This window comes from Haliotis cracherodii, unplaced genomic scaffold (genome assembly GCF_022045235.1).
Source record: "Haliotis cracherodii isolate W230 unplaced genomic scaffold, xgHalCrac1.p SCAF_9, whole genome shotgun sequence".
Lineage (NCBI taxonomy): Eukaryota > Metazoa > Mollusca > Gastropoda > Lepetellida > Haliotidae > Haliotis > Haliotis cracherodii.
Genome location: NW_027266343.1, coordinates 51,532,893 through 51,544,696, shown reverse-complemented (window position 1 = coordinate 51,544,696; position 11,804 = coordinate 51,532,893). Strand labels below are relative to the sequence as shown.

Here is an 11,804-nt window from a genome sequence, read left to right as displayed (position 1 = left end):
TAGGTCAAATAACCCCAAACACTCTGTCCCCACTGGTGATATGTCACCAACCTATGTGTCAATTACGGTAACATTTAAAGTATCTCACGTTGGATAGGGTTTCATGAGAGAATAGTACAACAAAAACTACCGAGACTCGCATACATTTCGTATCCGACACACGACACTTACATGGAATAAAATGTTGACGGAAAACTTCCACGCTAGCCGCACAAGGACCATGAAAACGTGTCAGAAGACGAAACAGGAACAACAAATGTCACCCAAACTCAGTACCCCACAATGACTTGCACAACAGGAACGGACTAAGATGAAAGGTCACTGAGATTTCGTTAAACAAACACATCAATAGCAGGTTCTTGTCGAGGAAATAATGCCGACGAGATGGTTTCTTGTCGAGGAGATAATGCCGACGAGATGGGTTCTTGTCGAGGAAATATTGCCGACTAGATGGGTTCTTGTCGAGGAGATAATGCCGACGAGATGGTTTCTTGTCGAGGAGATAATGCCGTCGAGATGGTTTCTTGTCGAGGAAATAATGCCGACGAGATGGGTTCTTGTCGAGGAAATAATGCCGACGAGATGGGTTCTTGTCGAGGAAATAATGCCGACGAGATGGTTTCTTGTCGAGGAAATATTGCCGACGAGATGGTTTCTTGTCGAGGAAATAATGCCGACGAGATGGGTTCTTGTCGAGGAAATAATGCCGACGAGATGGGTTCTTGTCGAGGAAATAATGCCGACGAGATGGTTTCTTGTCGAGGAGATAATGCCGTCAAGATGGTTTCTTGTCGAGGAAATAATGCCGACGAGATGGGTTCTTGTCGAGGAAATATTGCCGACGAAATGGTTTCTTGTCGAGAAAATAATAACGACGAGATGGTTTCCTGTCAAAGAAATGGATTCGTGATTCATTTGAAAGGTGGACATAAGCTGACAAGATGGAGTCTTGTCGAGGAGATGGACACCTTGGTGCACTTGAAGAAGTGAGCTTAGCAAGAGCGAGTTCCCTGCCACCACGGGCCCTTGCAGGTAGGCAACACGTATTTTCAGGATATCGAGATGTGCCTGCCGCCACGTAACTTGATAACGTAAGTGAATTTTGTTGCCCGGACCGAATAGCCACCCTCTGTAGGGGATGAAAGTCGGTTCCGTCATAAAGGACATGGGTGCCAGGGGTTATTGACGTCACAATAACAACATAACAAGGAAATAAAAAGGACACAAGAGACATTGACTCCTACACCGGTAGATAACACACATACACTACAGACAAGTTGGCTAACGAACCGAGAGGTACAATAGTCAACTATACCACGTTGGGGCCACCGAGAGATAATTGCAGACCAGGTTGTAGTGCTTATTGGGCAGGTACACTTTCAACACATGACATGTCATGGCCTCTTATAAGACCGAACCCGATACACGGTAAAATAACATGGCCAATCTAAAACGCCATATCACCAGTAGTGAAAGCTCACTCCCACGAGTCACCCATACAAGAGTAAACGTTAACCCTTTGGTGTTGATATTCTTAAATTAAAAACAAAAGAACAACAAAATACATAATAACAGACAGAAACAACAACGACTGTGACAGTCATATGTTGGCTGGCAACTCCTATGAGAACGATCCTTGGCCCAGGGTCTCACCATGTCACTTACACGAATATAGAAATAATATATCTTCGCTGTTACACAAACATACATTGGGATACCTTTGAGTGAAGATTGTTGCCTGAGAATTATTAAAAATTACATTGGTCTGTAACCCTTTCGAAATGTCCATCCTTCTTATGGTATTGAGAATTGAGAATCACATAGGTGTGTGGCTTTCGCTCGGTCAGATACCAAAGAAAGTCCACTCGTTTCGTAGAAATGGTATCTAAGGAGAACCAGTGTAGTATTATCGATATATTTCACTCGAGTTATCTGCCTGCATAACACACCTGCATTATAAATACATGCTAGCTATTTATCTCCCCTTGACATGGCCAACGTGACTGTGTAATTGATTTGTCATTCGTCCAGCTGTGAGTCATTTGTTCGTGAGTTATGCACTTGATCCTGTTTTTGTTGTTGTTTAGCTTCGCACTAACGCAGGTTCCATTTACATTAATATAACTAACTTATGCGACAGAACGCATGACCAGTGTCTCTATGGTACTGAACCCTTTAGTGTGAGATTACAATAAAATACATTGTTTCATACTAAACAAAGTCTAACAAAATCGTCCTCATTAAATGGGTACAAGACATAATTCATATAATTCACATAGTTGATTCAAACGGCGATAGCGCGACGATACTGAATTAACGTGAAGTTACTCGACACCAAGTGCGAATCAAGTGAACTCGTGCTGTGAAATGAGATTCGATCGGGAGATGTTGATAACGGCCTGTTGCTCTTATGGACGTTTTCAAACGCTCACCAATAACACGTGACTATAAGACCCTATAAAGTTGTATAATAGACATTCTCTGACGCTGTGACATGCTACAACGGTTGTATATCTTACATAACTCCACGTGTTTTATCTTGTTTACACGTGACCACAGCCCGATAAAACAAAACGTGCTTATCGGGGAATGACCTAAAACTCGCAGCGGATTCTTCGCTTTGGTAAGAAGTACTAACCGATAATGTAATTTTCTCACTCCCCTGTTTTAGCAGCGGAAGACTTCGCTTAAATATTTATCGACTAGTAAGTTCGTCCTTGCAGGCACTCCCACGGTCCCACGCTTGGCAGTGTTGTCTCTCAACATCCTTGAAACTAGGTTAAAAGAAACAAAACAACACAGCACGATCTGTGTCAGGCACCGAGTCTTGAACAGGCGGATTTCTTGTCATTTGGTGAGTAGCTGTGTTTCTTCACTACACTTAGTGGAATAAGGGTCTCTGAAATCCTCAAAGTGAGGAACAGCTAACTGCAATCCAGTCCCCCCAAAACTCCCGCTATCAGCAGGGGTGCTCTTGCCAGCTTCCCCGGTGTGTCACATCTGATTAATGACCACAAGCTATTCTGTAGCAGACGACATGTATGTGAGTCCAGAAAATAGTTGTCTTCTTTTAAAATATTGATATTTGGTTATTTTAAACTAATGTTCTGCAGATTAAAAAAAAAGATATTGGTCAACTTGTAGATAACCCATTTAAATTTAAATTTATTGTGCGTAACACAATGGCCTTATTAATGCTTTCAAAAGCAGGCAAGACATATTTCAAAGTATAACTCTTTTGCCATGAAACATTTATCTAGTCAGTTGTGTACGAAAATATCAAAAGTACAGTAGACATTGTGGAATAATTAAAACAAATGTTCATAATTAACAAATCAAGTGTTTTTTTTACATGAAGCAGAAACAGTATATATACTAACCGGATTCCACATTGAACATAATAAGAAATATCTTTCAAGGGCTATAAGCATGTTCATAAACCTGCAGGTGCAGTGTACATCATGTTACTGCCCAGTACTACAATTGGTGCACGTGGTCTTCTGGTGACATTCATGTAGATGCGAGAAGTTCAGTCAAACAAACTATATAGAAATAGTTTCATCTTGGGTTTCCATTCATGTAAATACCATAATCACCCCTATTTCTTCTAACTTTGATGGTAAAGAGTATTTCAAACATAAATAAGTACAAAGTAACAAATGTCATATTTGGGATAAAACTCTCTCTGTAAAGTGCAAACCCTAGTAATTTTTGGACTTGAGTCCCATCTGGGACAAAAATGGAAGTTTGACAAATGGTAATCACAAGCTTCGTGTAGCACTCTGACAAGTGTATATTACTTCTTTCAGTGGCATTTAGAAGTTGGAGTGATGAAGTAAGACGAGTTCTATGGATGAACAACTTCTTTATTACAATTAGTGCGACGTTTCGGTGTAGATCCTAACACCTTTATCAAGCAATAGGATACACCGAAACGTCACACTAATTGTAATAAAGAAGTTGTTCATCCATAGAACTCGTCTTACTTCAAGTGTATATTAGCACGGGTACAACTTTGCAATATGTTCGCTACTTCAAATTTCGCTAATTTCAAAACACACACGAGATGTAGCGAAATGTACGATGTACCTAATTTTCAGAAGTCGTTTTCAGTAATCAAAGTGAAAGCTGCCTTCTGATTGGTCATTCCATTGGTCAGTCAAAGTTCTCGCAAGGTCGGTCTGACGTGACCCGTAATGGGATGTCCTCAGATCTTTGTTTAGCGGTAACGAAAACTAAGATCTGATTTTAATGAGATTGGAGTTCAGTAATGTGTTTTTTTACACACCCTAAAATCGCACCTTTTTAGGATCGAACCGATGCAATTTGTCTATTCTCATGATTGCAGTAGCCCACTAATACATAACACCACTGTCATAAGTGACGTCATCCTATGTACTGCTTACTACTCATAAATAATGTGACCCTACACAAAAAGGTTTCCGACATATCTGTGGATTATCAAGGCGATGATGATAATGCAAACTAGACAAAAACAAAGAACACGCCGGATGCCGAGTTAAAAAGTTTACGCCTCAAAGAAATTACCAAATATGTACAAAAATGTTTACTTCCGTATGACATCACTACCGACGACCGACTTTTACAAAATGGCGTGTTCACTGACAACAGTCCGCGGGATTCCCAGGGGAGGATTTCCGTTGATTGAGGGATCGTATATTTACTCACACGCAAAAGAAACGCAAGTGGTTTTAAGCAAATAGGTAACAAACACGGAACCATAAATTTATACGAGTTTTAGCATGTAGTGAAGCCTGATGGTGTTATCAATATTTTTGGCCCGAGTAAAAAACGCAACATAGAAAACGAATCGCCCAAACGCACCATGTCAATGAATATGTGGGTATCATGCAACCATTTCTCGCGAAATCGAAAATGCACGAACTGTCACGACCTGTTGTGGGTATAAAACTGTGGCCGATTCTTGGACCTACCACTCCTTGGTCAACAATGCCACGCCCAACTCATGCAGGCTACCGGACGTTTGCAAGCTGGAGAGTCTGTCCAAGATGTTGCCCGTCATTTCAAAGTTAACATAACCACAATTTACCGTCTCCTGCATCGATACAATGCTACACAGACCACAGATGACCTTCCTCGGAGCGGTCGTCATAGGGTCACCACACCTCGACAAGATCGGCAGGTTACCCGTCAACACCAGCGACATCTGTTCCTAAATGCAAGTGAAAGTGCTCGACAGACCATAGGAACACATAATCGACACATTAGCCGGGACACTGTGATCCGACGTCTCCGTTCCAACAACCTCTGATGTCGCCGACCAGCACGTCGTCCTGTTCTCCAACCACAGCATCGACAAGCACGACTTCAGTGGGCACAGGGTCATCGCAGTTGGCGTCATCGTGAGTGGAGGCGTGTCATCTTCTCTGAAAGTAGCTTTTGTGTCTCCCATGCAGACGGAAGAGTCAGAATTTGGCGGCGTCGAGGTGATCGTTTCGCTGACAGAAACGTTGTGGAAAGGGATCCATGGGGTGGACCTAGCGTCATGATATGGGCAGGGATTGGACTTAATGCGAGACTTGGACCCATGTGCTTTCTGAATGTTGGTTAAGGTCGGGGACACGGCGTCACTGCTCAGCGGTATATCGACCAAGTGATCAGACCCCACGTTGTGCCATTTTTTGCACAACATCAACAACACATTTTTAAGCAGGACAACGCTCGTCCCCATGTTGCCAGAGCTACCATGGCCTTTCTGCAACAACACAACATCTACCGTGGCCAGCCCTCAGCCCTGATCTGAACCCAATCGAACACTTGTGGGGTGAGGTTCAAAGGCGTCTGCACATTGTGCGCCCAGTCCCTACAACTGCCGATGAACTACGCACAGCTGCTCTGGATGTGTGCAGGAGGATCCCTAGGGCCTTCACAAATCGTCTGATCCACTCAATGTACAGGAGACGTGTGGCAGTGATCAATGCTAATGGTGGTCACACCAGGTATTGACTGACATTTTGGGTATTGACCCGAAACTGCGTAAGCCAAAAAAAACCAATTATGTCATCTGCCTTTTAATCCATTAAACTGTCTTCAGTCAAATTTTTGTCAATCTTGCCCTATTAGTATTTCTTGTCTTTACTGTTGAAAATAAATAACATGTATACTGCATACTCGACTCGCGTTTCTTTTGCGTGTGAGTATACATAAATGTGTCACGTAAGTAATCAGAAACATTCTGACAATCTGCGTACTGTTATTTGTTTACCATGTTTTCGAATGTAACAAAGAGAATTAGTCAGAAATGCAGATAACTACCGTCATCGTTCTGCGTGATTTAGCGTCAGTCATGGCGTCACACAGGACGGAAACTTTTACGGCTTCTGTTGAATTTACCACATCATTGTAATGTATACATGTGTAATTCCATACTAGCTTAGTGCAACGATGCTCTTCCCATGATTATTCTCAAACGCGCGATCGAGCCAATGTATGCAAAAATTAGCCGAAAGTACCTCAACACAGTGTTAAAATCTGAATTTTGCTTTATTTACAGTTTTCCGAGAACAGTTTTCGTTTCCATACCTAATTTATTTCGTATGATTTCATCTAGATAATTTGCATTGGTGGCAAAGACCATTTGTCATTTGTTTCTCAAATGTATGAGGAATTCAGGGATGCATGTATAGCAGCTGAGTTTGAAATATACTTGATCGAATAGGCGTCTCATAACCGGCATTTTGTAAACACAATCCAATATGGCGGAACGTACACTTCGGCGTTCGTGTATGCGTATTTTCCCAAACACTCTAAACGATTCTAGGCTTATCAGCGACGTTGAAGAATTATCATTAGTGATTTGATGCCCGTCATCACTAATATGCTATTTTTCTACTTTATTTTTTCGAGTAAATATCCGATATTTAGATTTTCTAAACACACAGTTAATAACGCCGTGAATTGTGATTTGACGAGATTTACGATGTACCTAATTTTTAGAAGTCACTTTTAGTAAATGTGCTTTGCCTAAAATGACAGTAAATGATAAACAGAAGGGGGAATTCAAAACTGTGCTGTGTATTAGTTTGCGTGATGTATTTTGAATTTTATTCGACTTCGAAGTGAGTGTTGAAGAGGAAACACACGTGTCGCTGTGGCATCCAGGAAGTTAACACCCGAAAAAATGTTAACGTTGACATAACAACAGGTAATGTAACTGATGATAATAACAATCAAACTCGCAGACGAGGATGAGTTTATTTTTATTATAAATCACACGGTCCTGTGGTTCAATACAGACGTAGGTGAACATTCGACTGAAGCACGTGAAACTTGAATGTCTTACACTCAGGAAAGTAGTCCGTCATCATCTGACCTCAGGTCATCACCATGGAGTAGCCAATCACGGGCCTGGAATTCGATCTGAAACATATATTTGATACCAGTTATCTCAAATGGGTTTCTCACCCACAGGTGTGTAAGAAACATGCATTACGTCACTCCTCGTGCATCCCGGGCACAGCATGACGTCATATACTAGTAGCCCGGTCCCATCACCATGCATGAACATTTAATTCGTTGATTGGCTAAAGGCTCGGCAAATACCGATTAACTAAGACTCGGTTGATATTTCCCATATTAAAAAACACTCATGATGAATCCTCTATTTTATTACCCACGTGGTGAAGATACAGGTGGTAAGATACTAAATCCGTACGTCACACGTGTGTCGTACAAGGTTGACCTCGTTTTATTGATTGGACCGGAACTACTTTTTTCATTCATAAACGATCACGAGACGTCATTCGCTTTCACAACTCTTTACTACTACGAAGCAGAACTGTAGGATTCTCGTGAAAACGAGAGACATTTACAAACAATCACAACCAATTTTAATACATGTCATGACACGAAATGGTGTTTTGTTTTTTTAACCAGCATCTCCCGCACGATCGTTTGCTAAAATATTAGCGCAGATCGAAAGATGGCTACCACTATTCGTGTTAACGATTGTGTCAAAATTGACGGAGACGTTAGAGGACGGGTGCTTTCTATTGTTCAACCACTTGGAACATTCAATGCCTACAATATCAAAACTCTGAATGGTGAAATGAGGCAAGTAGGACGGCATAGACTTACTGTTGTTCCTAAGACTGTATCGTCGGCCCCTATATCCGCTTTAAACCCATTTGACACTGTTCCAGAATGTGTCTATGAGGAACTATTTAAGGATGACTTTTTTGATGATATACCAGGTGACAATGTGTATCAGTATGACTGTTCAAACATTGACAATTTCATACATCAAAATCGAAATCAAAACACCTGGAGAAAAACCCAATATGACATAAGTATTATGAGAAATTCATGAACGCCAACGCTGATTCTAGGCCGGTTGAAACCATACCCCCAAATGAATTATGCGATGTATTGTGTAGCTTTTTCATCTTGATAAAGAAATCTAACGGCCAGGACTATGAACCAAGCTCTTTTACATCAAAGCTATCAAGTATTGACAGATTTCTAAAATCAAGGGGATATGACAAGTCCTTGTTGCAGGATCGTGAGTTTTCAAAACTTCGCGAAGTCCTGTCAACCAAACAAAAAGTTCTAAAAAGAGAAGGGCGAGGAAACTTACCAAATAGGGCCGAAAGTCTGTCCAATGATGAAATCAACATGATGTTTGATGCAAACGAATTGGGTCCTAATAACCCAGAATCCATTCTCAACACACTATGGTGGAATAACACGAGACACTTTGGTCTCCGAAGTGTAAAACCTCATCACTTGATGAGGTGGGGAGATGTAGTTCTAAAACTCGACTCTGATGGTAGAGAGTTCATTGAGTACAATGAACGTCAAACAAAGACACGCACAGGCAATGACACACGTAATGTCCGTGACGCGCCTCCCCGTGCATGGTCTACCAACGACCCACGATGTCCAGTTGCACTGTACAAATCATGAATCATGTTATTTCCTGGCATGAGCTGTATTGTCAATTATTCATACACAAACAACAGGAACTATTTACCAATGCGTAAATAAGTTAGCATGTCTATATTTGGGCATTTTACTATTCATGCGCAACCAGAGTTCGAGCCAGTTTGCGTTTGGCGTATAAAGTAACGAAAACGCTATTTTCGTCCATAAAAATGTGGGTAATAAATAAAATACTACACTCGTTCTCGTAAGATACTATTTTTACGAAACTCGTGAACTTTCTATGGTATCTAACGAGAATGAGTGTAGTATTCTATATTTATTACCAACGTGGTGAAGATACAAGTGGTAAGATACTAAATCCGTAGGTCACACATGTATCGTACAAGGTTGACCTTGTTTAATTCGTTTTGATTGGATAACCGTGACCTCTGTCACACCGGTACTACTTTTGTCATTCATACAAAATCGCGAGACGTCATTCATTTTGCAACAACAAGGCACGCAGAACTGAAGCATTCTCATGAGAGCGTGAGATATTTACAAACACTTTATTAAACCAAACAAGATAGTCACACGCATCAAATTCGGTTTGCGTTCTGTATAAGTTATGCATAGAGCTTTTACAGACATTATATAATCGAGCTATATCCATAAAATTTACAAAGTACGATCAATAGATCGAGGGTCCCCATGAGCGTGACGCACCCGACCACCTTCGCAACTGTCAATTTGATTTAACGTAAAAGGATAAGCTTGGTGAAATGAAGTAAGTTTAAGCTATCTGGGCAGATATCTAGACTAACTTGGGATGATCCGGTTGTATCATCAGTGTCCCCTTCGAAGCGTATTTTGTGGCACTGTTTCGGGAGTTGTTTGTTCACGACTGCACGACCAGATCACTGAGTGAACAAAGAACATTTCTGATACAAATCTTTCGAAAACTCCGTAGAAGTGTGTCAATCAATCAGTTTATTCATATATAACTGTAAGGCCACCGGCCAATAGTACAGAATACATGACAATGTGGAAGCGGTTAGGAATGTTACAAGGATTCATATCTTAATAACATGGCATGATATATAAAGAGAGAGAGAGAGATTTTGTGTAGCCGTTTTGCTCACATGTGAAATTAAAGAGATAAACATGTATTTATTTGGATGTACATAGTATTTCTGTTCAATATATTTTTTCCTTAAATTATCATTTTTACAACATACAAGTAGAAAATGAAAGCCATCTTCGACATCATTTAAAGAACATTGTTTACATAATCTTAAACATTTGGGTATTTTGTTGTGCCTGCCACCTTCAACCATTAACCTGTGTGAGCTGCATCTAAATTGTGTTAATGATATTCTGCATTTTCTTATATTTACATCAGTTAAATATTTTTCTGTGCATATTTGCATTTTAAAATATCTATAATATTCGCATTTGTTAGAAACATCTACAGTAGATCTCCATGTTTGAAAGTACATGTCAAAAAGCGTCTGCCTTATTTTCGATATGAACATGGCATGATTCTCTAAGAAACATTGGTTTTCCCAGATGTAACAATACCCACATTTATACAGTAGACATTTAACATTGTATGCCCAATTTTGATCTCCATTCTTTTCATACAATAGCATCATATTATAACATTATTTTGGCAATCTACCTACCGGCATTTTTAGTAATTTTAACCAGTATCTTATGATTTTTAAGAAGTAATATATATACAAGGGCATGCGACCACATTCACCATAAACCATTACGTTAGACGTACTATGTTTAACACCAAGAAATCTGTTGCATGCGTATAAATGTACGGATTCAATTTCTTTAGCCTCTGCAAAACCCCATATTTCCGAGCCATAGGAAAGAATAGGAGTTATTTTTGTGTCAAAGATTTTGAAGAAAGATTTATAAGCACACTCGCTAAAATGTTCAAACGTTTGTAAAATGCCCAAAAGCATCTTTTTAGCTTGTATTGCTGCATTACATATATGTCGGTTCCATGATAATTTACTTGAAAATATTACACCAAGATATTTATATGAGGTTTCAGTTTGGAGTAATTGTCCCCGAAAGTACCACTTTTCAATTTTTGACGGCGTATTTCTCTTGCTAAATACAACAATATTTGTCTTATCTAGATTAACATTAAGTTTCCACGTATCACAGTACAATTCTAGCTGATTTATCAAAGTTTGTAAACCTTTTACAGTACTCGAGAACATGATTATATCATCTGCAAATAGTAACATAAATATTTTTATAAGTTCAGGATGTAATTGTATACCATCATCATAATTTCTTTTGATTTGGGCTGCAAGCTCATTAATAATATAAAAAAAAACAGAACAAAAAGGGCTTAATACACATCCTTGGCGTACACCAGTATGACATATAAAAGAATCTGAATACATGCCGTTTTGTTTAACACATGATTTAACTTCCTTATAAATACCACATAACAATTTACCCATTTTATTACTGACACCATGTGAATTAAATAGATACCATAACTTATCTCTACAGACTGAATCGAATGCTTTCGAAAAATCTACAAATATAGCATACAATTTTCCACTTTTACGTGTGTCTGATTTCTGGCTATGTGGACCAAAATATCCCAAATGTGAACAATAACATTCCCTGTCTCTAGCACAAAACGCTGTAAGTAGATCACGGTTGTCTTTTCTTATTCCGGTGTTGACCTTGCCCTTCGTTCGAAGCTGTCACTGACATGCAAGCAGACTTAAGTTTGTTGATTTTCACGACTTCAGTACAAGGTGGTACAGTTAAGATGAATGTCTTTGGCGAACACCCTGAATTCCCTCTTTCAAAATGGTACGGACCGGATATAAATTTAGCTGATAGATCAAGGAAACCGA

General features: G+C 39.8%; 1 protein-coding gene across 1 annotated transcript in view; it reads left to right on the top strand.

Annotated features, from left to right (window-relative positions):
* The first annotated feature begins 2,744 nt into the window (after positions 1-2,744).
* The window catches only part of LOC139452467 (solute carrier family 23 member 2-like), a 31,537-nt gene continuing 22,477 nt past the window's right edge, over positions 2,745-11,804 (top strand). The window contains exon 1 of the mRNA XM_071233959.1: positions 2,745-2,854. The gene's annotated coding sequence lies outside the window, so the exon portion shown is untranslated. The remainder of the gene's footprint in view (positions 2,855-11,804) is intronic.